This window comes from Geotrypetes seraphini, chromosome 4, assembly GCF_902459505.1.
Source record: "Geotrypetes seraphini chromosome 4, aGeoSer1.1, whole genome shotgun sequence".
NCBI lineage: Eukaryota > Metazoa > Chordata > Amphibia > Gymnophiona > Dermophiidae > Geotrypetes > Geotrypetes seraphini.
The window spans coordinates 292,384,209-292,409,964 of record NC_047087.1 but is presented as its reverse complement, the minus strand read 5'-3'; the positions used below and the strand labels follow the sequence as shown (position 1 = coordinate 292,409,964).

Sequence of the window (25,756 nt, the reverse complement as noted above, 5' to 3'; positions counted from 1 at the left end):
GAGTTCTCCTTGGTCTGGATGTGTTTTGCATGATTAGGCGGTTGCTCAGATAGCTTGGTCCGTTTCCATTTAGAGCTTTCAACAGGGTGCAGTAGAATTTGAATTGTATGCGTGCTTGTACTGGGAGCCAGTGTGAATCTCGGAAAGCGGTGGTCATGTGGTCATATTTTTTTTCAGCGAGTAAATCAGTCTAAGAGCTGCATTTTGGACTGTTTTGTAATTGTTTTAGCATGTTGGTTGGGCATGACAGGTATAGGATATTACAGGAGTCCTGGGATTAGCGCTTGTACCAAGAGTTTGAATTGTTCGTTGTTGAAGTATTCTCAGATTTGCCGTAGGTTGCGCATCGTTTTGCTGATCTGAAGTTGCATGGTGCAACCTTTGTATATCGATATTCCCGGCAGTTTTAGGTTGGGTTGCATGGAGTATGTATGTGATGGAGTCTATTTCTAGGTTTGTTATGGTTGGGGTTTAGTTTTTTTTCCTAGAGCTAAGAATTTTGTTATGTCTTTATTCAGCTTTAATTTGTGGTCTCTCATCCATTTTGGCACCGTTTCTAGAGCAGTGTCCTCTTGCATTTTTTTATAACAAGTCTGCAGGCCTCCTTTTACACCTTAGAATTGGTTCATAGACAATGGCGCGAAAGACAAAAGCGCGTGCTGACAATTAAGCGCAGCGCACGCCGCTGCATCGCTCTAAATTACAGTTTTTAGGGGCTCCGACGGGGGGGGTTTGTTGGGGAACACCCCCAGTTTACTTAATAGACATCGCACCGGCGTTATGAGGGGTTTGGGGGGTTGTAACCCTCCACATTTTACTGTAAACTGAACTTTTTCCCTAAAAACAGGAAAAAAGTGAAGTTTTCAGTAAAATGTGGGGGGTTACAACCCCACAACGCCCCCACAACGCGGCGCGATGTCTATTAAGTAAAGTGGGGGGGTTCCCCCACAAACACACACCCCCGTTGGAGCGCTAAAAACAGTAATTTAGAGCGGCGCAGCGGCGCGCGCTGTGCTCAATTGTCTGGGCACGCCTTTGTCCCAGCGCGCTTTTGACCTGAGACCCTTAGAATTAGAAGTTTCATTTGCGTACACCACATAAAAATAGGTTTCCAAAGAATTACTGTCCTTGCACTCTGAAGTCAGCATTTTGTATAAAAGTAGTGCTAATTAATAGATCTGAAAAATACTATCCCATAATTATCATTAACCTGTGGCTACAGAGCTACATTTTCATGTGCCATACAGTAAACACAGGCTGCATGCGTTCTTCCAGCTGCATCAGTCCTCAAACATACTGAGCCAGAGTGGCCCAGTATGTCCACGCTGCATGCGACACTTTATCCTCATCATAATTCTACACCATTCCCTCGCATTCCTTTGTGTTGTTCCCTAATAAGAACCTTTTGTGCATACATGGTCCTTACCAGTCGCTTTTATACGATCTCTTAATATAATGACTAAAATACATTAAGTGGTTTAAGAAATGCTAATAAAACACAAAAGCTGACTGAGTCATGAAAGGCAATTAGTCTCAATGTTTTTGTTTTTATCTAAGCGCTGTTTTCATGTGCACTAGAGAAAAATTGCAGGAAAGTGGAGGGAGGTATTTCTTGGTATCGCTGCCAAAAGGTCAGTGGGAGATAATAAAAACAAGAATAATGAAATGAACTCGTGTCAAGGACTGGGCAGCCGCTGAAAAGGAGATGTGATTATTTAAAGAGAGGGAAAGAACTGCTTTAGAAGTTGTGGTGAACAGGAAGTGTCTATGTACATCAAAGGTAATTTTACAGCAATTCTCTGAAAATTCCAGAAAAAGGCATAAGATAAGCACCTTCATGCCCCGATCTAGCCCCAAGAGCACACAGATTTACTTATACAAAAAAGGATGGATTTGTGCATGTATCCACATATTTTATAAAATACTACTACTACTATTAATTATTTCCATAGCACTACCAGACTGTACAGAGTCACAAAGAGTAAGAAAACAGTCCCTGCTCGAAAGAGCTTACAATCTAAACAGGCAAACAGGATGGACACAGTTAAGAGGAACGGTTAATCAGCTGGCTGGGTTGGAGGGCAGAGGGGAATACAGGACAATCAAGCCATTGTGACATCACTGATGAGGTTGGCTCTTATTGGTGAAATGAGGCATTATGACATCACAGTCTCGGCTCTGCTTCCCAAAGACTGAAACTCTTCACACTACTACCACTGTGAATTTTATTTCTAGAGCGCTTCCAGACATATGCAGCACTGTACAGAATCACAAAGAAGACAGTCCCTGCTCCAAAGAGCTTGCAATCTAAACATCCAAGATAGACAAAACAGGATGCCATGGATACAGTTAAGGGGAATGGTTAATCTACTGGCTGGAATGGTGGGCAAAGAAGTAGGGTTAAGGATTGAAGGCTATATCAAAAAGGTGGGTTTTTAATCTGCTTTAAAACAACAGAAGGGAAGGGGCTTGAAGGACAAACTCTGGTAATTTATTTCAGGCATAGGGGGCAGCTGGATGAAAGGAACGAAGTCTGGAATTGGTAGTGGAGGAGAAGGGTAACGTTAAGAGTGACTTGTAGGTCAGCCATAAGATCTTGCACTGTATGCGATGGCAGATAGGGAGCCAGTGAAGTGACTTAAAAAGAGGGGTGACATGGATGTAGTGAGGTTAGAAGAAGTTGAGTCGCGCAGCAGGGTTTTGCACAGACTGCAAGGGGGAGAGGCGACACTGAAGTGATACCAGTTAGGTGTAGATTGCAGTAATCTAAGCGTGAGGTTACGAGAGAGGAAGGGGCGAATTGTGGTGATATTGAAGAGATAGAAGTGACAGGTCTTAGCAGCTTGTTGGATATACATAGAAAATGAGAGGTCGGAATTGAAAACGACTCCAAGGTTGCTAGCAGAGGAGACAAAATATTGCCTTACACAACAAATCTACTGTTGCTCTACCCCAGTGGTTCCCAAACCCTGTCCCGGGGGACCCCCCCAGCCAGTCGGGTTTTCAAGATATCCCTAATGAATATGCATGAGAGAGATTTGCATACCTGTCGCTTCCATTATATGCAAATCTCTCTCATGCATATTCATTAGGGATATCTTGAAAACCCGACTGGCTGGGGGGTCCCCCAGGACAGGGTTTGGGAACCACTGTTCTACCCAAACTGTACCTCCAGGAATACCTACCCACAAATGGTAGAAAAGTAGTCTGACACAGACAGATGGGAAGTGAAGCTGGGGGTTCAATATGATCCTGATACTTGGAAAATTTTATGGAGTCTGCTCTACTGGAAGGCGTGGCTGCTTATTTGAAGGAGAATGCAGTAAAAGTGAGGCACCATCATATGTTTCCTGAAGCTCTCTTGGAGATGTGGGCAGGCGAAGGGTTAGAAGGGACATCTGTGGTGAAGTTGCTGAAAAATGAGTGTATTGGAAATCAATTCAGACTTGCCTTTCTTTTTGACTAGGTCCAGCAGGGGAGAATACTTTAAATATATATTTTTTATTTCTCTTGATACTTATTTTTTATCTCTATTTTTTATTTAGTTTACTTATTTATTTTTAATTCTATCTTTAAATTTATTTATTCATTACTTGGTGGAATATTCATTTCTATCTCTATCTCTGTCTTTATATTTTATCTTTATTTTTCTTAAATTGTCTCTTCAGGTACTTTAGTTAGATTGTGAGCCTTTGGGACAGTTAGGGAATTTCCAAGTACCTATCTTATTTATTTTTATTTATTGTATCTTTTAATGCATTCATTTTTGTAAACCGCTTAGAAACCTCATGGTTATTAGCGGTATATGAGAATTAAATTAAATTAATTAAAAATTAAAAAATTGCTGTTCCATGGGATCTGCCTTACTGGGTCAGATCAATAGTCCATCTAGCCCAATAGCCTGTCTTTATGGTGGCCCGTCCCGGTCACTACTGCCTGGCCAAAACCCAAAGAGTTGCAACATTCCACGCTACTGATCCAGGGCAAACAGTGGTTTTCCCCATGTCAGTCTCAATAACAAACTATGGACTTTTCCTCAAGAGAATTGTCCAAACCTTTCTTAAAACCAGCTACGTTAAGCTCTCTTACCACAACCTCTGGCAATGCGTTCCAGAGCTTAACTATTCTCTGAGTGAGAAAATATTTCCTTCTAGTGGCTTTAAAAGTATTTCCCTGTAACTTCAGGTCTTTGTAGTTTTTGATGAAGTAAAAAATTGATCCACTTGTAATCGTTCTAAACCACTCAGGATTTTGTAGACTTCCATCATATCTCCTCTCAGCCGTCTCTTTTCCAAGATGAAAAACCCTAACCTTTGTAGTCTTTCCTCATATAATGGTGGTCTTTTTCTATACATTTTTGTAAACTGCATTGATATTATAGTGAAGTTCAGTCTATAAACACCTAGGGCTCCTTTTACATCTTGGTCGCTTTTCTTTGAACCTTTTCTAGCACCACTATATCTTTTTTGAGACAAGGTGACCAGAATTGAACGCAATACTCAAGCACCATGGAGCGATACAGAGGCATTATAACATTCTTAATCTTGTTAACCATCCCTTTTAATCATTTCTAGAATCTTATTTGCCTTTTTGGCCACCACCGCACATTGGGCAGAAGGTCTCCTTATATTATCTACAATGACACCCAGATCATTTTCTTGGGCACTAACCCCCAAGCATCTGGAAACTATGATTTGGGTTATTTTTCCCAACATGCATCAATGTTGGCCTGTAATTTTTCACAAACTGCATGAGTTTTAACAACTTTGAACAAATATTACAAAGACAAGGGAACACTCGATGACAGGCGGTTTTTCGCCTGTCAAAGGCAGAAGAGGGCAGCTGGAACGCCGGCAGATGAAGAAAATCACTCGCAGTCTGCTCCGACCGTCTCTTCGTATAGTAAAGTCAGGCTACACCAATCAGGAGCTGCTTTATCATGCAGCTCCTGATTGGTGCAGCCCGATTTTACTAGAGGAAGAGGCGGTTGGAGCAGACTGTGAATGAGCGAGTTCGCGAACACCAAATTTGCTGGGGAACACTGTATATCTCTGGCATATTCATTGGGAATTCTTGAAAACCTGACTAGGATGTGGCCCTCGGACTGCGATTGCTCACCCCTGGTCTAGATCAAGTTCTATTACTGGTGATAACAGGCCATAATGGTTCAGAGCTGCCTCGCCATATAAATATGTAAGGTTTTAGTTTATTAAAAGTTTTTTTTCCTAGGTCTGTGGAGGAAACAAAATTTAATTAATGGGACACCTTTTTGTTTTTTAGTTTCAACAATTTTTATTGATGACTGCACAACTATACAACAATAAGGAAAATAGGATAGTACAAAATATGTCATCCAGTTTTATGTTTTGCCCATCTCCCCTCCCCCTCCCCCGCTTCATGGTATAACAATGTTATTGAGGACTTCACAACTAGACGACAATAGATAAAACTAGGGCTACAAAAGATATCCTGCAGTTTCAAGTTTCACTCCCATTCCCACTCCCCACACTAAGAACTATCGAAGACCTCACTAGAAAACAACAAAGAAAACATAATAGTATAACAGTACAGACTAATGTATCCATAAAGATCCCCAGCCCCTCAAAAACTCAACCCACCCCTCAACCTCAACATCATTCCGATGTCCAGGAATTGGTTAATGGGCCCCCTTTTTTATATGAACAGTAGCCCATGAATGTTTCCCCTCCTAATATTTATCTTGTCTTTCTCTTTATTTATTTATTTTTTTTAAAGGTAGCACATTGCACTGAAAGACGGGATGGAACTCCTCGGAGCTGTGGAAGGCTTCAACTAAGAAGAAGTGTGTGAAGCAAGATTAATTTTGTGCTGTTTGGCAGCCTTTCGGGAAGTTACTGCATCAGCCTAATTCGTTCTGAGAGGAAACTTCAAGAAGGATGTTGAATAATACTGCATCGCCGGGTTTCTTGCTACCAAAGTAGGACAGAGTTCTTTTTAGCAAAGTCTGGATGGAATAGATGAGCCACAGGAGTAAGCAATGTAGCAAGAATGGCAGTGGGGATTGATCCCTCATCAGCCCTGAAGCACCTGATGTAGAGTGCTTTCGGTCCACACTTTTAAATTTGTATTCAGGACAGAAGCACTCTTTTTGCACAGCTAAAGCATCAAGCTGGTACATAGATGACCTGCTTATCATGTTTAACAAAGGGGAAAAAAAAAGAAAACGCTGAGAGCCAGCTTGAAATCCTGGCTCCCATCATCAAGCAGTAAAATATAGGATCAAAATTTTGTCTGCTGGAAGACGAGGAGGGGGAGCGGGGAGGGGGATTGCTGTTTCATGTTTCTTTGATCTGGTTACAGATTAAGATTTTGAGTATTAACACTAGAGGTGGCCTAGTGGTTAGAGCTGCAGCCTTAGCATTCTGAGGTCACGCCCCGCGCTGCTCCTCGTGACCCTGGGCGAGTCATTTAATCCTCCATTGCCCTCAGGTACATTAGAAAATTTGTGAGCCCACCGGGACAGACAGGGGCTATGGTGGAGAAAACAGGGGATAAACATGGAGGATTCTGATGCTAAGTAGCAATCCTGAAAAAGCCTACCTTCTATGCTAATGCATTCATATGGAACAGCCCACTATGCTATGAGGAATCTGTTAAAATTCCTGGTGCTGGTTTTGACAATCAACTCCCTTTTAAAGCTCAGATTGATAATGTTTGCTCTACTACATGGTATTCTCTCTTTGTCCCTTTCTGCCTTTATAAGCCGTCTGCTTACTTCTCTTATCCCTAGTGATTGCCCACTTTGACTACTGCAACTCCATCTATGCTGGATTACCACTTTATTTGCTTAAACACTGTCCATTGTCTTCGTAAGGCTCGCCTATTTGATCATGTCCTCGGGTGGGAACACTGGTTACTCATTAGTTTTTACATTCACTTTGTTATTCTCGCTTTTAAAAGACATTTTATTTTGATGCCTGTGCCTACCTCCATTGCATCTCTTTCCTCTTTTAATTCCTCAGTGGGTTTTCTTCAAATTATTTTCCCTAGCTTGGATTGCCTGCAAATCCTGCTCCGTTCTCCATAGCAGCTTCCTCTTCCAAAGTGACTTTTGATGCAGCGGTCTTGTCACTTTCAGATTGAAGCACCTGGCAGTCACTTTTAACTAGTAGCGACTTCTGGAGTACTTGCTCTTTCATTTGGTTAAACTGTTGGCTCGGAGTTTTGAGCTGGCACTGTGCCTGCAGCAGTTGCAGAAATGCCAAATTATTTTTTTCTGTGAGGTTAAGAACATAAGAATTTGCCACTGCTGGGTCAGATCAGTGGTCCATCGTGCCCAGCAGTCCGCTCATGCGGCGGCCCTTAGGTCAAAGACCAGCGTCCTAACTGAGACTAGCCTTACCTATGTACGTTCCGGTCCAGCAGGAACTTATCTAACTTTGTCTTGAATCCCTGGAGGGTGTTTCCCCCTATAACAGCTTCCGGAAGAGCGTTCCAGTTTTCCACCACTCTCTGGGTGAAGAAGAACTTCCTTATATATGTACGGAATCTATCCCCTTTTAACTTTAGAGAGTGCCCTCTCGCTCTCCCTACCTTGGAGAGGGTGAACAACATGTCCTTATCTACTAAGTCTATTCCCTTCAGTACCTTGAATGTTTTGATCATGTCCCCTCTCAATCTACTCTGTTCGAGGGAGAAGAGGCCCAGTTTCTCTAATCTTTCGCTGTACGGCAACTCCTCCAACCCCTTAACCATCTTAGTCGCTCTTCCTCCAGTTCCTTAACAGCTTTGGTCAACTCTGTGTTCCTAGCTTCAGAGTCCTTGGTTGCACTCTTGTATAGGTTAGAAAGGTTGACGTGAGCTTGTCCTGGAACCTTGCTTCCAGATTTGACTGCTGTTCTTTTGTCTCGTTTAACTGGACAAGTACGTCCTCGGCCTGATTTTGCAAACCGTCTTCCAATAATTTCAGTCTGGCTACTTGCTCCCTCATTCAAGTGATCTCCTCTTCCTTTGTTGCCCAGTCTACACTTTAATTCACAAATTTCCTTTTCTTTTCTTCTGGTCAGGGCTAAGACTTCCTGTGTTTTAGCTTTCAGTTTAGTGTCCAACCAGGTATTCTGATTCTGCAACCATTCTTTCTCCTGTTGCATATTCATCATTCAATTTTTCCTCTCCTCCTCCTGCAGGTATATCTGTTGAAAATTACTTTGAAGCTTGTCATTCAGCTCTTCCAGTATCTTGGTTTTGGCTTCCATGGTGTCACAGTTCTGTATGGCTTCCTTGAGCTACTCCTGCAGCCTGGTATATTGCCACTCTGGCACTGTTGCTGCCACCTCCTATTGCAGCTGTTCCACTCTGGCACTTGCAGCTTTGCATTTGAGGATGTCATGTAGGTTACCTGCTCGTGCAGCTGGATAACCTCTGCTTTCTGCTTCTGGCAGTTTCTTAATTATGTGACTTTCTGTTCTCTAGCATGGGTCAGGACCAGGATTTCTTGGGTCTTAGCCTATAATTGGGTTGTTGCCAGACGCTCTTGCTCCATTCTCTCTTTCTCCAACTGCTCCTCTCGGTAGATGACGGCAAGCTGTAGGAAGTGGAGCTCCTCCAGCCTGCCCAATTCAGGAAAAAAAATTTTGATTCGATTCAGCCTATTGAATTGATTTTTCAATTCGATTCAATTTTCCTGCCCAATTGAGTGTTGTTTTTTTTTTTCAAGCATCCTGGTGGGTTTATTTTATACTGCTTTAATTAATCACCCATCCACAATCTGTAAATCTCTTTATATATAAAAAAATAACCACACGGTATTAAGCTGTAAGGACTACAGTACCACCTTACTAAGATAAGTAGTTTTTGTTCCTATTTTAGGAGCTGTGGATGTTGCTAAGAACTAATGTTATACAGTAATGGTGGGAGAGACTGTGAACAAGCAATGATGGTCTCTTTACACAGCTTCTCCGTGATATTTCACTGGGATATAGTTGTGGGTCTGAGCGTTCACTATTAAGCACGTATCTTACCGTGTGGTTATTATTTTTTTATATATAGAGATTTACAGATTGTGGATGGGTGATTAATTAAAGCAGTGTTATTATTATCACCCTTTTTGCCATTATAATTCCCTTTCGTAATGGGTTTATTTTATAGCCTCTTCACCCCCTTTGCCCTCTCCTACCCACACTGGTCCTGTGGTGTAAACAAAATAAACAAAAAAGAATTTCCTCTCTCTGTTAAATCCTAGCTCACGTTCGCGGTCTAACACCACCTCTGGCAGGATACACATTTCAAATCTGACATATTGTGATCACAAAACAGAAAATAAAATTATTTTTTCTACTTTTTGTTGTCTGGTCATTATTCAAATCATGTTAGTCTGGTTGTCTTCTGATAACTTGCTTGCCAGGGTCTCCATTTGCTGTTTTCTTCTTTCTTGGGGCTAACCATCCATCTTCCATCTCTTTCTTCCCCTTCCGTTTCCCTTCCCTCCCCCCAGAGATCTGGCATCTTTCCTTTTTTTTGTCTCCATACCTGCAGCTGCAGCGATGGACCCCACCATCTCCAGATCCACCATCTTTCCTTTTCTTAACTACCTTTTCATCCAGCATCTCTCCCTCCTTCCCCACCACCCCAGGGTTCACCATCTCTCCCATTCTCTTCCCAACTACCCTCCTATTCAGTATCCCTATCCCCCCCACCATCCCTTGTGTCCAACTTCTCTCCCTTTCTGTTCCTGCCCTCCCTAAATCCCATTGTCCACCATCTATCTCCCTCTCCCCTGTTTTTAGACCCATTATTTCTTCCCCCCCCAGTCTCTTTGAACTCCCCTTCTTTCCCTCTGTGTACTTCCACACCAGGGCCCCTCTCCCCTGAAGGCATGCATGTTCCCCCCTGGCCTCCTGGTCTTACCTTTACTTAATTACAGCAGTGGAGCGGCCTGCAGATAGGATCACTAGTGCTTTAGCAATCGTTGCAGGCTGCCGTTGTCTTCAGGAGCACGTTCACTCTGCCGCAGTCCCACCCCTCCTCTGATGTCATGGGCAGGATCACGGCAGATTGAACGTGCTCCTGAGGACGACGGTAGCCTGCAAGGATCGCTAAAGTACTGACAATCCTCTCTGCAGGTTGCTCCGCTGCTGTAATTTAGTAAAGGGAAGAGCCAGGGGGGAAGCCGAGGACACCAGCACTTCTTGACTGACCCTCCCCCTTCACCCTCTAAAGCAGAAGGAGCAGCGGCAGTGGATGGCCAGAAGAGGCTGTGCTGCCGCTCCTGCTTTAGGAGACTCAAGGCACGGGGAGGAGGGTTGGGCCCCGAATTGACGAGGCCGATTTTTTGTAAATACAAATCAATTTGAATCGATTCACCCAATTTGAATCAGTTAATCGATTCGAATCGGAAATCGGGCAGCACTACTGGATACTCTGTTCCTTTATCATCTTAGTCTTTTGGTCTAGGACTGTCTGGAGTTTGGCATTTTCTGCCTCTAAGCTCTGCAATGTGCTTTCATTTTCGTTTATGTTCTCCTTTTGATTCTGCAACTGGTCTTCCATCATTAGCAGTTGCCCCTTGAGGGCATCCTTTTTCTACCTTAACTGAATTGCACATTCTGCAGCTAGTCTCTAGTCTTTCATCAAGTCTTCAATATAGCAGTTAGTTATCTCTAGCTCTATAGCTAGATCCCGAGGCAAGCTTTGAACCTGGTGATTTTTCAGGGTTTCTTTTCCTTCGCCTGGCATAGATAACACGGCATATAACTGATTCAATTCTTCAGTCTCTCCCAAATCATCAGGATTGTGGTTTCCCCCCTCTTGGGTTGTGCTTGAGGCCAGCACTTAACCTCTACCTGGAGGTCATTTGGGCTCCCCTTTTCCTTCTTAAGACCTTTTTTTTTGTTTGATTTCATGGCACTCCTGGATTCACCAACTGCTTCTCTCTGTGGGCTAATTTCTTGACTCCTCCCTGGTGGCTTACTGACTCCAGGGTACTTAACCCCTGCTGCTTCTCTGGGTTTGCCAGGACCCTGTTGTAAAAGCAGCACTGTATGCTTTCACTGTTCCTTCCATATACCCATCTTGAGTTTTCAGATTCTGTCCCTTCACCAGTTTAGCCTGCAATACGGGCTTTTAACACAGCACTTCACACCAGGACTCCCACTGGTTTTTCTAGTCTTAGGCAGCAACCCCAATTTCCAGAGTAAGCACTTGTTTCTTTCTCTTTTGCACAGTGTGGAGCACTGCCTTTATCTAATAAATCTACTCCCAAATTTTCAGCAAATTTGCTTCCCTCAGCAGCTGTAAAGTTTTTCTCTTTTCTTCCCTCGAGCTCTGGTAGCTACCTCCACCTGAAATCAGTGAGTAATTAAAGCACCATATTCTCAGAGCTGCAATGCACAGAAGGGCTGCTGGTTTAGCAGGTGTGACCAGTGGCTTAATTAAACCTGTCAGCACCCCGGTGTTGTATACATAAAAACACTTTACTTTCTTCTTTTTCCTTGCTTCAAAACAAAATAAGAGAAAGTAACTCCTGCTTACCCAGCACTATCTTAACTGTTAGGTCCCTCTCTTCCACGGAGCTGGTCTCCTTTGTGGTTCAGAAACAATCCCCAGCCTCTTGGGTCAGTCTCTCTGTGTTGGAGACTGTACAGCTCCCAGTGCTGCCTCCATAATGTGGCAGATCCCAGCCCAACTTACCCGGGGCACTGCCCACATGCATTCAAAACAGCACAAACAACCACTGTGAAAAGGTGCAACAACAAGAAAGCTTTTACTTTCCTAGCGACCTGAATCTTTTTTCCTCACAGACTCAGCAAAGGCCCAAACAATTGCTTAGTTTTCATAGTCTTAAGTCACTTCCACATTTATTTTCCTTATGGTCTTGGCTTACCCTGTTTCAGTAGAGACCAGTTACTCCTGGCGGTTTTTGCACACGTCCCAAACCTTTCCAAGGCTCCCTTGGCCTAAGTTTCTCTCTCCACGGGATGCCTTCCTTCCTAAAAGACCTTTCTCTCTCATGGGGTTATCTCCCCAATGATTCTCCTCTGTGGCAGATAACCACCTTCCTGCTGAACCCTGCCCCCTGATTTAGCAGGGTTACCTTGTTAAGATAGCTCAGCACTGAGCTGTAAAGCCCAGTGTAGTCTGGGACTTGTAGTCCATTCAGTCTTGGGAGGTGGAATGGTAGCATTAGCGGAAGATAATCCCTTACTCTTCCACACCCTGCTACACCAGAAAAGGAAGTTATATCATCTGTTCTGGTGTAGCAGAGATGGAAAAGACTGTGAGAGGCTTTGGAGCCAGCTAGTCTGCCGGCAGTGCTCTGCTTTAATTGTTAGCAGGCTAGGAAAAGTTAGAGGGAGGGAGGGGAGAGTGACCTGACCATGGGGAGGGGGAGGGGGAGGGAGGAAGGAAGGAAGGAGAGAGACCTGACCACAGAAGGGGGGGAGAGATACCTAACCATGGAGGGAGGGAAGAAGGAGAGAAAGAGTGAGACCCAACCATGGGAGGAGGGAGGAGAGGGGGGGGGGGGGGAAGTAGGATCACAGGAAGATTTGCTGGGAGAAAGGAGCAGATGGGTTAGGGGTTGTTTGAGAGGTCCAGATTCTGGAAATAGGGATGGAAAAAACAAGGGAGACCACACTTTTGAAAGCTACTAAAATGGTCTGTGATCTGTCATTAGGTGTACAGGGAGAGACACAAAGATCTCAAATTGTATACTTTGGAGGAAATGCAGGAGAGGGAAGATATGAAAGATATGTGGCATAAATACGCATGAGGTCAGATTTTCAATTGAAAGGAAACTCCAGAGTCGAGAGGGCATGGGATGAAGTTAAGAGGTGATGGGCTCAGGAGTAATCTAAGAAAATACATTTTTTACAGAAAGGGTGGTAGATGCATGAAACAGTCTCGCAGTAGAGGTAGTGGATGCTGCATATGGGAAAGGAATTGGGACTTGCATACCACCTTTTTTGTAGTTTTACAACCATACTCAAAGCAGTTTACATACAGATACTTCAAACATTTTCCCTCACAGTCTGTCTAATGCACCTGAGGATTAAGTGGCCTCAGAAGGAGCAGTGCGGGGTTTGAACCCACAATCTCAGGGGGCTTAGGCTGTAGATCTAACCACTACGCCACACTCTCAAACACAGATTGCTTGGGCCTTTTGACCTTTATCTGCCGTTATATGTCTATTTCTATTCCCTGCCCATTTCTTAATTGATTCTAATTCCAGTAGTTGCTTGTTAAAATGCCGATTATAGCCGCTAATCAGCTTGTTCAGTTAAACTGCGCACACAATTTTTGGCGGTCTTTATAGAATCAGGGGGTAAGTGTGTGGTTTTATATTTTGGAGGTATGTCAGGGAGGAGACTAAGCATCGATGCCTTAATCAGCTGGCAGACTGACGATACCGCCATGCTAACTTGTTAGCACCTTCTAAATAGGAGGCAGTAAGTCCTTCTGCATTTATTCTAAAACGGTTGCATGCTAACATTAATGCAAGATCAGAAATGCAACAAATAGGGAAAAGCCCTTTCTAAAAGCTGAGTTAGATATGGGCTCGGAGCATGGGAAAGGCTGAACTGAAGCTAAGGCCTCCTTTTACAAAGGTGCGTTAGGGCCTTAACACGCGGAATAGTGCGTGCGCTAGCCGCTACCGCCTCCTTTTGAGCAGGCGGTAGTTTTTCAGCTAGCGTGTGCTATAGTGCACGCTAATCCGGTGCGTGCGCTAAAAATGCTAGCGCACTTTTGTAAAAGGAGCCCTAAGCTTTATATACCGGGTCATCAACCAGAGGAAGCTCGACTCCGTTATCAATAAATAAAAACAATGCTAAAACTGCAAGGAAATTAATTTTCAAAATGTTTAGCAAATAAAAAAAAAAGTTTTTAATGATTTGCGGAAGAATTGGAAAGCACGAGGGCATCTCAAAGTTAAAGGGAGTTCATTCCATAATGGAGGAAGGCTGAAGTTCTTGACGCCTTTAATACCTTGACTAGAAGGAAGGGAAAGTTTAAATTGTCGAATGCCTCTAGCATAGGAAAATCTATAAACGTTCCATAGCAGAGGAACAAGAGGAATAAAAATACCATATAAAATTTTGAAAGTAAGGCATACACGTTTAAATTGAATCCTGAGATGAACCGGGAGCCAATGAAGGCTCAAAATCAAAGGAGTCACATGGTTGAATTTGCTTTTTCCATAAATCCGCTTCGCAGCGGTATTCTGAATCGGTTGTAACCTTTGGAGACAGGTCTTTGTGATGCCAAGATAAATAGCATTACAGTAATCTAGCCGAGATAGATTACTGGAGGCACTAAGCCCATTTTTACTAGAGCAACTTAGTAAAAGGGTAATATACTGCTTTTTCTGTGTGGTTACAATCAAAGCGGTTTACATATTTTAGATATGTGCTTATCTTGTACCTGGGGCAATGAAGTGTTTTCTTTTACTCATACGAAGGGAAAAGGTTTTAATATTAAAATGACCTGAAGTTTCTAAAAAAAACAAATGATTTTTTCTTTTTTTTTAAAAAAAGGCAATATCACGTCACTACAATTGAAACCTTTCTATTGGTTGCTTAGATATGACAATTTAAATATTTGTGCACTTGAAACAAATGCAACAGCGTATATTATTTTTATCATGTCTAAATGTTAAGTAGCACCGGTCCCACTACAGATCCCTGGGGAACTGCAGTGCTCTGAATAAACATGTATTTTCCTTCTACTTATCACATTTATTTTAGGTAATACAGAAAACTTAGTAACCAGACATATTCCTTTATTTGTAACAGGCACATCATTTTAAAGAGCCACATAGGGCTCCTTTTACTAAGGTGCGCTAGCGTTTTTAGCGCACGCTAGCCAAAAAATTACTGCCTGCTTAAAAGGAGGCGGTAGCGGCGAGCGCACACGGCAATTTAGCGCACGCTATTCCACGCGTTAAGGCCCTAATGCACCTTTTTAAAAGGAGCCCATAGACAAAAGTGTGCAGGAAAAAGTTACATTTCTGTTAGATTCCTGATATACACTTCTCCCTCGTCATTCGTGGTGGAAATGGGCAGAGCCGGACTGCGAATGCCGAAAAACCGCGATTATCCGGCTCTGACCCACCCTCACCTCCCTGCCGTCTTCCCGGCCTTATCTGGTGGTCTATAGGGCTTTCGGGGCAGGAGCGATCTTCCTACGCTCCTGCCCCGTGCAGATCGCCATGAGGAAATGGCTGCTGGGAGTTCCCGTAGTCTCTCGAGACTACGTCGGGAACTCCCTACAGCCATTTCCTGATGGCGATCTGCACGGGGCAGGAGCGTAGGAAGATCGCTCCTGTCCCGAAAGCCCTCTAGACCACCAGGTAAGGCCGGGAAGGCGGTAGGGAGGAAAAGAAGATGGATTTATTAAACATTTTTTTATTTTCTCCCTCCCCAGAAAAAATTGCGATTATATGAAATCGCATGTACAGGAACCACGAATGGGGAGGGGGAAGTGTACTGCCTTTTTGTGGTGTGTGGATAAAACATATCTGTTAACAGAGAACTGTGACTATTTATTAGAAACTTGAATTTTCAGTAGGGTCCGTTTCATTCCGCTTTACCCAACATGCATTATTTGATAGCACATGTTTAAATTTTTTTTTTTTTTTTTTTCAGCATGCACTAAAGCAGGCTTATCCAAGTTCATCCTTAAGGGTTATGCAGACCAGGTTTTCAGGATATCCCTAATAAATATGCATTTGAGAGATCTGTATGCAAGTGGATGCAGTGAATATGCAACTCTTTCTCATGCATAGTCTTTAGGGATATCCTGAAAAGCTTGGCCTCGGGGTAAGAAAACCAAACCAAAATGTTCTCTTGCATGCCCCTACAGAAATGTAGTGAACAGCAACATAAGGCTCCTTTTACGAAGCTGCGGTAGCGGTTTAACGCACGCTAAACCGCCGGACATGCTAGCCGCTACCGCCTCCTCTTGAGCAGGTGGTAGTTTTTCGGCTAGCGCGGGAGTAGCGCGTGATTAAAACTCTCGCGCTAAAACGGCTTCGTAAAAGGAGCCCATATATAACTTTATAAGAGATCCTGTTCTGTATTTTAAACTGACAAAAATGAGTTGCGATTCTAACCTTTCATGGTAGCCAATGACTGACTGGAATAGTTAAATGTCAGAGCTCAGGCCAGGTCATTTGTTAAATAAAAAGGCCCAATCCAGAAACATTCAAATGCAAAGTGGCCTCTCTCTATTCATGCGTCTAGGTCCTAATGAAAATCATTCTGGGCCAGATGCATAAAAATTGTCATTAAGATCTCATGGGTCGCTGTGTGGCTTATTAACTGTCCGATTTGAAAACGGAGATTGATGTTCAAACTATATCACAAGAAAATTAGTTTCCTGGAGTTCCACTGTAATCCCATCTGATCAGTTGTCAGAGAAAGTGACTGACACATGCGCAGAGCCAGCAGCGGATGCCCTGGAGAAGCCTCCTGCCACTCAGCTGTTTGGGGCAGGAAGAGTAGTTTGGGGTTTGTTTGTTTTTTAATTGGCACAGATGTGTGTATGTTACACATGCACAATATCTGTCCCCATTAAAAAAGGCATGCCCTCTCTCCCCTCTCCTCCAAACTATAGCCCCTTCCTGTTCGCCCCACTCCCTTTTGCTGCCAGGGCCCCAAACCTCTCAAAGAAGTGGTCTTAGGTGCCTAGGTCAATCAGAGCTGGAGGCCCCTCCCAGTGCATCCCAGAATGCACTGGGAAAGGGAAGGCTCACCATTTTAAAGAGGCAGGCCTGCTGGCAGGAGGGAGTGGGCATCCCTCCTGCTGGCTTGTCGTTTAAGGTATAGGGTTGTGGAGGGGAGAGGCTTGGGAGTTCATGGGTGCCCCGGCGGCAGGAGGGAGTGGACATCCCTCCTGCCAATATTTAAAGCTGAGGGTGTCAGGGGTTCACGGGTGTCTGGCAGCAGGAGGGAGTGGACATCTCTCCTGCCAATATTTAATTTAAAGCTTGGGGTGTCAGGTTCATGGGGGTCCGGCGGCAGGAGGGAGTGGGCATCCCTCCTGCCGCTCTTTAATTTAAAGGTGGGGGGTCCGGGTTGCTGATGCAAGAGGAAGTGGGCTTTCCCCCTGCCAATTTATTTTTTTAAAGTTTGGGGGCCATTGATGGGAGGGGGACCATCGTTGGGAGGAGTGGCATGACTTTTTTTTTTTAAATGGGGACAGATATGGTGCATGTGTAATACATGCACATATCTGTGCCCATTATAAAAAGAAAATTCTGGGGTTTTTTTAACCCTAGATCTGTCAGATTTTGGAGCATTAAAAGCCAATGCTGCTTTTTGTGCATCATGTGGGCTTCGGAGTGCTCATTTTAATATGAATGAGCTTATACATACAATTATCAGAGTTTGCTACAAACTATGAAAAAGACTAGGAACTACAAAAACAAGAGGGCACTCGGAGAAATTGAAAGGGGACAGGTTTAGAACCAATGCTAGGAAGTTCTTCTTCACTCAGAGGGTGGTGGATACCTGGAATGCGCTTCCGGAAGATGTAATAGGACAGACTACATTAAGGGGTTTCAAAGAGGGACTAGATAAATTCCTGAAGGATAAGGGGATTGAAGGCTACAGATAAAGGAGGACACAGGAGCAAAATAGGGCATAGATAAAAGGGAAAGAGGGGTTTTTCAGGATATAAGGGTCTAGCAAAAGATCACTCAACAGGTCATGGACCTGATGGGCCGCCACGGGAGCAGACCGCCGGGCTCGATGGACCCTTGGTCTGACCCAGCGGAGGCAAATTCTTATGTTCTTATGACTGCAATTTGCCATTTTGTGCATCGATAGATGCAACACTTCATCGCTAAACCTGTTAAAAACTGATTTAGTGGCAATCATTACATGCTCGGTGAATTTTGGGCATCTGGATCTCTGTTCTTGAGTAGCAGGTTCATGACAAAAACTCCAAAAATGATTTATTGTTAGCAAAAGATGCTGCTTCTATTCTGTGCCCCTGGGAGCCATATAGTATACCAAAGCAGCCTTAGACCAAACTATTCCTTTCCAAAACCATCACCCTAGAGCACTCTTTTAGGAATCCTCCAGATCAAGTTAGAAGGTGAAATGAAGCTCATCTAGGGCCAGATGTACTAAAGAGACTTTACTCTTTTTTTTTTCCTAAAGGGGGGGGGGGGAATGTTTATTCCCAGCACCTATTCACTCAATTTCTCTAAGAGCAACCTTACCCCATCTCAAACATTGCCATATTTAGGGGCAACATTTCACTCAGGAAGCTTCTTCCTTTGTAGATTTCCTGTAGGTTCAAATTCTAAGCTATAGCCTCTGATTTATTCTTATTTGCTGAATTGAACAGATTTTTTTTTCATTCTCTCTATGGCTGTAAGGGCATCTTGTCTGTCTTGGGTATAAATGATCACCAAATAAATATAGAGCCTACTAATTCTGAAAAACTTAGAGTGAGGCTTAATAACTTAATTCTTCAATTCATGCATCACTCACAATAAATAATCATTATTATGTTCAATTCATTCTTTTATCTTTTTTCTTATAAACTCGCTTCAATAAATATCTCTTTGGTCATTTTCAAACATTCATTCTTTTATATCTTCGCTTCTTCTTATGACCTCAGGGCTTCATCTAAATCACCTATTTCATGTACAATTCAGATAGATTGTAGCAAGCCTCCTCTTCGGTCAAAAAATTCAATTATAAATCTTTAAAAATTAGTATTATGCCTAAAGCACTTATCTTAGCAGTAGTTTGGAGCTCCCCACTACTGCTAACTAAGATAAATGCTTTAGGCATAATACTAATTTTTAAAGATTTATAAATGAATTTTTTGACCGAAGAGGAGGCTTGCTACAATCTATCTGAATTGTACATGAAATAGGTGATTTAGATGAAGCCCTGAGGTCATAAGAAGAAGCGAAAATATAAAAGAATGAATGTTTGAAAATGACCAAAGAGATATTTATTGAAGCGAGTTTATAAGAAAAAAGATAAAAGAATGAATTGAACATAATAATGATTATTTATTGTGAGTGATGCATGAATTTGGGTATAAATGATGTCATTAGCAGGACGTCCTGAGGTGATTTGTTAGTAGAAACCACACATATGGGCCCCAATACACAAAACCTAATCTGGCACTAGGAGTGATTAGAGCTAGTGCTGCATGCATTTGTATGTGTACATGATGCACAAAAAGCTCCAGTGCATGTGCCGCAGATCAGAGCAAATTGTGTTTAAAAGCATTGGCATTGAAATTGGATTCAAATGAGATGATTGGGTTTTCACTTTGAATGCTCAGAAGACAGTGCAGAAACTAATGCTGGTCTTATTGCTGAAAATACACTTGGGTTTGAGGAGAGGATTTCGTCTGCATTTTTCATATTAAATTGCCAGCTTTAGACGACTTTTGAAAGGAAATAAAGAAGCTGTGTAGCCTGTAGTGCTGATAATGAGAAAAAATGATGTCTGTGACTCCAAGCAAAGCTTGGGATGGTGCCTCTTTCCCTGCACTTTGGTGTGAGCCTCTTGGAGATTTAAACTGCGAAAATTTAGAAGAGGCTTATATTTCACGGCGCAAGGAAAGGGTACCAATGTGCCCTTGCCCTTCCTGTTTTGTCTGGTGCACAGGAGTTTTGCTAAGTGTGGCTCTTGTGTGCATGTGTCAGTCACGTCCCCTCCCCCCCCCTTTGCTCTCATTTTACTAGCATGCATAAAATTTGCATCCCATTTGTTTTGGGTAGAGAGGGGCTAGTTTTCAGCACTTTTCTTGCTGTATGGGATGTGCGTGGTTGCCTCTAGCACTGGAATTTTATGCATCGGGCCCATAATGAGCCTTCTTTACAAGGTCGAATGCATATTGTGATTTATATTTCTTGTACAAAATAGATCTTTGATAGTCTGCGTACACTGTCTTGATAAAGGATGGGGGAGAGAAGCAAATGAACATTGTATTTTGTGTCATGTGTTCTGAACAGTATTATCTCCTGATGTTACAGCTGTGGGACCAACCAATCTTCCAAGACTGATAAGAGATGTGGTGTGTTAGAAATAAATAAAATGGAACGAAGTGAGTGCAAGTTTCAAAGAATGTGAACTATTGTATTTTTTTTAAAAAAAGCTCTGAAATGTTGAAAGATTTACTTTCAAGCTGAATGTAAATGCATTTCCAGTCACAATTTTATAATCTGATTTACTGTACATAACTGATTGACACACGCATTGTAATAAATAGGCTGTGAATAAGGACAGCTGTATATGTGCATGGAACCACAAAGCTCGACCACTCTGCTCCTTTCTGGCAATAAATGACTATGGGTATCTTCACAAACAGAATGTCCAGCAGCTGTGTTTACTGCTTTAGCAAGAGTGTATGTTGTGAGTGGTAAAAGAAATGTCAAACGCTAATCTCCAGTTCCCAATTCTTCTCATTATTATTAAAAAAAAAAAAAAGGGGGAGAGGAAATACATTTACCCTTTGAGGGTTTCTGAAAGCAGAGTGCAGCCTAGATTTTAATATACAGGACAAAGTCCAGTATTAAAAAAAAAATAGCTCAAATAAGTACTATATATATATAATACTGTGGAAGGGAATTTTCGATATGACGTAGAAGTCTGAGGTTGGAGGTTTTGGGCAGGATGTCCACAAACTCGGAGAAAAAAAAAAAATTTCCATTTTCAAAGCGGCCAGACGTCTTATCTTTTATTTTTGAAAATGACCTAGGTGTAAGTTTTGGTCCATAGGAAGTCTTATCTATTTTGGCCATTTTCAAAAATAAAAATGTCCCCAGGAAAAACGCACAAATGCAAGTTTTGTAGACGTACTCAACTACCTTGTCTGATCGTGGCAGAGGAATTCCCATCAGCTGAGCTGGTTTTGGGGTGCTGGCTCATCTGATGGGATTCCCCCTGCCACAATCAGCCGGCAGAGCTCTACACCCCTCCCTGACATCCCCCAATATTCCTGGAATAAAACTCAAACCAAATAAGGTTAGACTTTGGAAAGACTTGTGTTCTCTTTTATTTTTAGTAACAGTTGCAGCTATAATGACTGTAAGTTTCAGATTTAAATGCATACCATGGTATGCCCTAGGGCCTGGGCTGTCACTGTATAAAATTTGCAAGAAATCCTGATTTGGTTTTTCCTGCCTGCTAACATCACCCAACACCATTTGACACCATGGAATACCTCCTCCCCCACATTACCCGACAGCCGCCCCCCCCCTCCCCCCACCCGGTACCTGCCACTTCAAAATCGGACAATTGAATTTTAAGTGTTATATCAAATTTTAAATAAACTTGAAACCAGCAGGAAGGAAGCCCACTCCCTCATGCCTACATGGCTGCGTGTTGCAAATAATAGGCCTTCCCCCTCCCATTGCATCTTGGAATTCAGTGGGAGGGGCCTAAGGCCCTGTTTGGCTCAAAACGACATCATGTCTAATTATATCAGCTGATTATACCAGGCTGTGGGAGCCACAAGTACAAGGGGGCACTCGGAGAAATTGAAAAAGGACAGGTTTAGAACAAATGCTAGGAAGTTCTTTTTCACTCAGAGGGTGGTGGACATATGGAACGCGCTCCCGGAGGCTGTGATAGGCCAGAGCACGCTACAGGGGTTCAAGGAGGGTCTAGATAGGTTCCTAAAAGAAAAGGGGATTGAGGGGTACAGATAGAAGTAGAGGTAGGTTATAAGAATAGTCAGAAACCACTTCACAGGTCATGGACCTGATGGGCCTCCGTGGGAGCGGACCGCTGGGCACGATGGACCTCTGGTCTGACCCAGTGGAAGCAACTTCTTATGTTCTTATTTTAGTGGCAGATCAAAAATGCACAGCGTCCCATCGCTTTCCAGACAGCGCGTATCAAAACGTTAAGCAGACATTGAAAGTTAATTTGGGGTTCCTGAAGAAGAGGTGTTAAACCTTGAAACTGGGTTTTGTAGAAATCTGGGATACAATAACTGGCAACAAGGCAAAGAAAAAACACTCAAAGATAAAATCAGCTTGTATAATAGGACACGCTGCTGTTTTGAAGAAAAAGAAAACCAAGGGCAGAATACCAAAGATAAATGCCCGTTTGTTTCTTTTTCATACAGATTGTTGAATTCTTTGCACAAGAAATACAGATATATACATACAAATTTCATTTATTCACTATTTGTGCACTTAATTGAATTTATTTCAGCACACATGGTGTCTCCTGTGATGCTGTGCATCAGAGCAAAAATAAACACTGTGGGAAAGTCTATTAAAATAAAAGCATAGAACTTCCACCATGGGTGATGTGCCCATTGCTTATGACTACACACTGAGGGCACACTTCACATTAATATTTATATCAGTACGCTTATTGCGGAAAGAATGCACAGTGTCTTGTTAAGTGAGTGGATCCCTTTAGTGGAGGTGCATTAAACAAGCAACAGCTGGTCACTGCTCGAAAGAGCTTACAATCTAGTTATGACAGAGATAGAGGACAAAGGTGAATTTATACATGATATTTAGGTGGAAATTACAAGGGCCTTAAGAGGTGGAGGGGCTAGGGTCGCAAGTGGGAATGACAACAGCTATGGGCACTTTACAAGTTGGCAGGGCAGGACTTGAATGTAGCTTCAAAACAGTCGGCTTTCAGCCTGGACTTGAAAACTACCGGAGACGAATCAGGCAGGTTGTTCCAGGCATAGCGTAGCAAGGTAGAAAGCATGGATTTAGCAGTAGAGGAGAAGGGTACCGACAAGAGAGACTGACCTAATGAACTGAGTTGCTCGGGCGGACTATAGCGAGAGATATTGAGGAACTGTAGAATGAATACACTTGTAAGAGTTGGTATGGGATTTCAGTTTCTCTATGGTAATATCCTATATAATAAAACGCTAGCCGCGTATGCGCACTCAGACCTGCGTGATCTGTGATCCGTAGGTCCATGGTCACAGTGCATATGCGGTGGCCAGATCGGGAAAGCACAGCACAGCTGGCAACTCCCCCCTCCTGCCCTCACTCACCGCCAAAACCACCACCTCCTCACCAGCTCACCCGTCTTTAAATGGAGAGAAAAGCGCTGCACCACACTAACGCTGGCTTTGCCGTCTTCTGTCCACTGTGGCCCGCCCTCTCTGACTACTTCCTGTTTCCGCTAGGGTTGGCCACAGTGGATAGAAGACGCCGAAGCCAGCGGCTGTAGCCGCCAATCTCTGTTCCTCCAGTGGGGGGGGGGGGGGCGGAGGCTGGGAGGAGAGGGATCGCGGCCGTAATACGGCTTTGGTCTCAGCACTTTCAGGACTTTGACTGAACAAGAAATATAGACTGTTTAAAGTTTTTAATACTATCTTAACATGTAATTTTTATCATTTCAATAAATTTATGTTAAGGGTTAACATACAAGAGCTTGTTATCTCAGGTTGACGTGTACAGCCTTTTCCCCACTTTTTTTTGCTAGGATTGACACCAGCTTTTAGTAGGCTTAACACTAAGCAACAGAAATGGAACTTTAATGCAGATTTTAATGGCATCTAGCTTTGGGCATCATTTACTGAATATGGCAGTGGCTGGGATTTCAGTGTCCCATCCTCAGTAAGTAGTGCTCTAGTAGATCCCATGCATCTGGACTGATCTGGTGGGATGATAAGTTACATTTAGTTCTTACCTAATTTTCTTCCCTCAAGTCCCTTCAGACCAAACTATACATGTGCCATCAAATTGTGGAAGGGGTGGTATGGCCTGGAGAGGCTCCTTGGCCCACAGATGCACCTCTAGCAGCCCTTGGATGCCTTGCCCCTTTCGTGCCTCCAACCTTGATGGTGTCGAAAATATCCCTCCAAGATGAGTGTCAGATCTGGGACTCAGATGAAGTGGACAAGATCTTTGCTCTTTGTAGCCAATTCCTCCATGAGTAATTTGCCATCCCTCCCCTCCCCAAAAATCCAAGATTCTTGTGGCAGTTAGTCCTTGGATGAGTATGAGGCTCCCTATAAACATAGCATACTGTGACCAAATTTAGTGCCAGATCCCTGCCATTCAGGTAAGACTACTTTAATCTATTTCTACTCTCAAATCTCAGTATTGGATGAATTTTAGTCAAAGTCCACCTTGGCAAAAACCCTATGCACTGCCTTCACCTTTCTTGCGGCACCGTATGCCTGGAACAGGCTGCCTGAATCAATACGTCGTGCTCCATCTCTGGCAATATTCAAATCCAAGCTAAAAGCCCACTTTTTTTGAAACTGCTTTCAACTCTTGCTGTCAGATACCTAGACCCACTATATCATTTCCTCTACCATACTCTCCCCAACCTTGAGATGTCTTGTCTAAATTAGATTGTAAGCTCTGCTGAGCAGGGACTGCCTAGTGTATGTTAAAATGTACAGCGCTGCGTACACCTTTGAGCGCTATAGAAATAATAAATAGTAGTAAATTCTGACACCCAACCTGACAAGATGGTGGAATGCAGCCTATCATAAAAGAAATACTTCAGCTTAGAAAACAAAATATAGATTTGTCTTTTGGCTTCTCTACTCCTGACAGATTCCTTCTTTCTCTGGTACTTAATACCCATTCAATCCCTTTACTCAAGTTTCTCCACAGAGCTCTCCCAATTTCAAGTTTCAAATTTAATGGTTATTTGATATCGCCTATCGTAATACTAAGCGATTAAACAAAATATTTAAAATCAGGGGGTACACAACAAAAATACATATCAGATACAAAGACAGAACAGACCAACATGGCATAAAAGGACTAAGGGTGAACTACAATAATGTATAGTAAAGGAGAGAAAACAAAAAAGGATAGAACAAAGGGGAGGGGGTAGGAGTTTTATTCAAACTGTTGATTATCCGCACAGAATGGAGAGGACAGTAGGAGATTAGATCATTGTTCAAAGGTGTCTCTATATAAAAATGCTTTAAGAGCTCCTTTAAATTAATCTAGGCTTGCTTGCTTCCTCTCTAATGTAAGGGGGGAGAGCATTCCAAGCGAGGGGAGTAGTTACAGCGAAACAGGAGCCCTGGCGAATGCCAAATGTATTAAGAGTAGGAATGAAAAGTAAGGCACTCTTCACTCTTGCCCCCCCCCCCCCCCCGTCCTCTCACTCACACATCATCAGTTGCAAATATTTTGCTAATACTAACATAACAGACCTCTTTAAAAGTTTTCATAAAGGTTTGCTACTATAATGCATTCAATTCTGACAAAATCCAGTTGTCAGTTGACTCCCTGGACAAACTCCCAAAGCTAATTAAGAGCTCAGCTCATGTTTTTTTTAAAGCATATCGCAGACTTGTGTACCTAAAAGGTATGCTGAGATCCATGATAATGCAGTGCCTTAAAACTCAAACCAAATAAGGCTAGACTTTGGAAAGACTTGTGTTATTTTATTTTTCAGTAACAGTTGCAGCTATAATGACTGTAAGTTTCAGACTTAAATGCATACCATGGTATGCCCTAGGGCCTGGGCTGTTACTGTATAAAATTTGCAACAGATATCCTGATTTGGTTTTTCCTGCCTGCTAACAATTAAATGTGCATTTTACTCAGGAGTTATTAAAAGGAACAGCCTCCTGGTATGTTTAATTCAACAAGAAAATAAGTATACAATGCATGCCCAGCACGTCATCCTATTTGCAGGGTGAGGTTTAAAAATTTCTCCTCCCCCTACCTTAAATGTCCTCATTTTCTTTATTTGCTGCTTAAGATCAACATGTAAAATGCCTTAAAATTGTCCAGTTTTTCAACATCACCAGTCTCATGATTTTATTTTCACTTCTGGATACTTTA

The 25,756-nt window shown here is 42.8% G+C and overlaps 1 protein-coding gene across 1 annotated transcript in view; it reads left to right on the top strand.

Moving 5' to 3' along the window:
- SEMA4G (semaphorin 4G) overlaps positions 1-7,363 on the top strand; it is a 330,270-nt gene extending 322,907 nt beyond the window's left edge. Inside the window, exon 17 of the mRNA XM_033943303.1 lies at positions 5,755-7,363. The gene's annotated coding sequence lies outside the window, so the exon portion shown is untranslated. The remainder of the gene's footprint in view (positions 1-5,754) is intronic.
- The last annotated feature ends 18,393 nt before the right edge of the window (positions 7,364-25,756 follow it).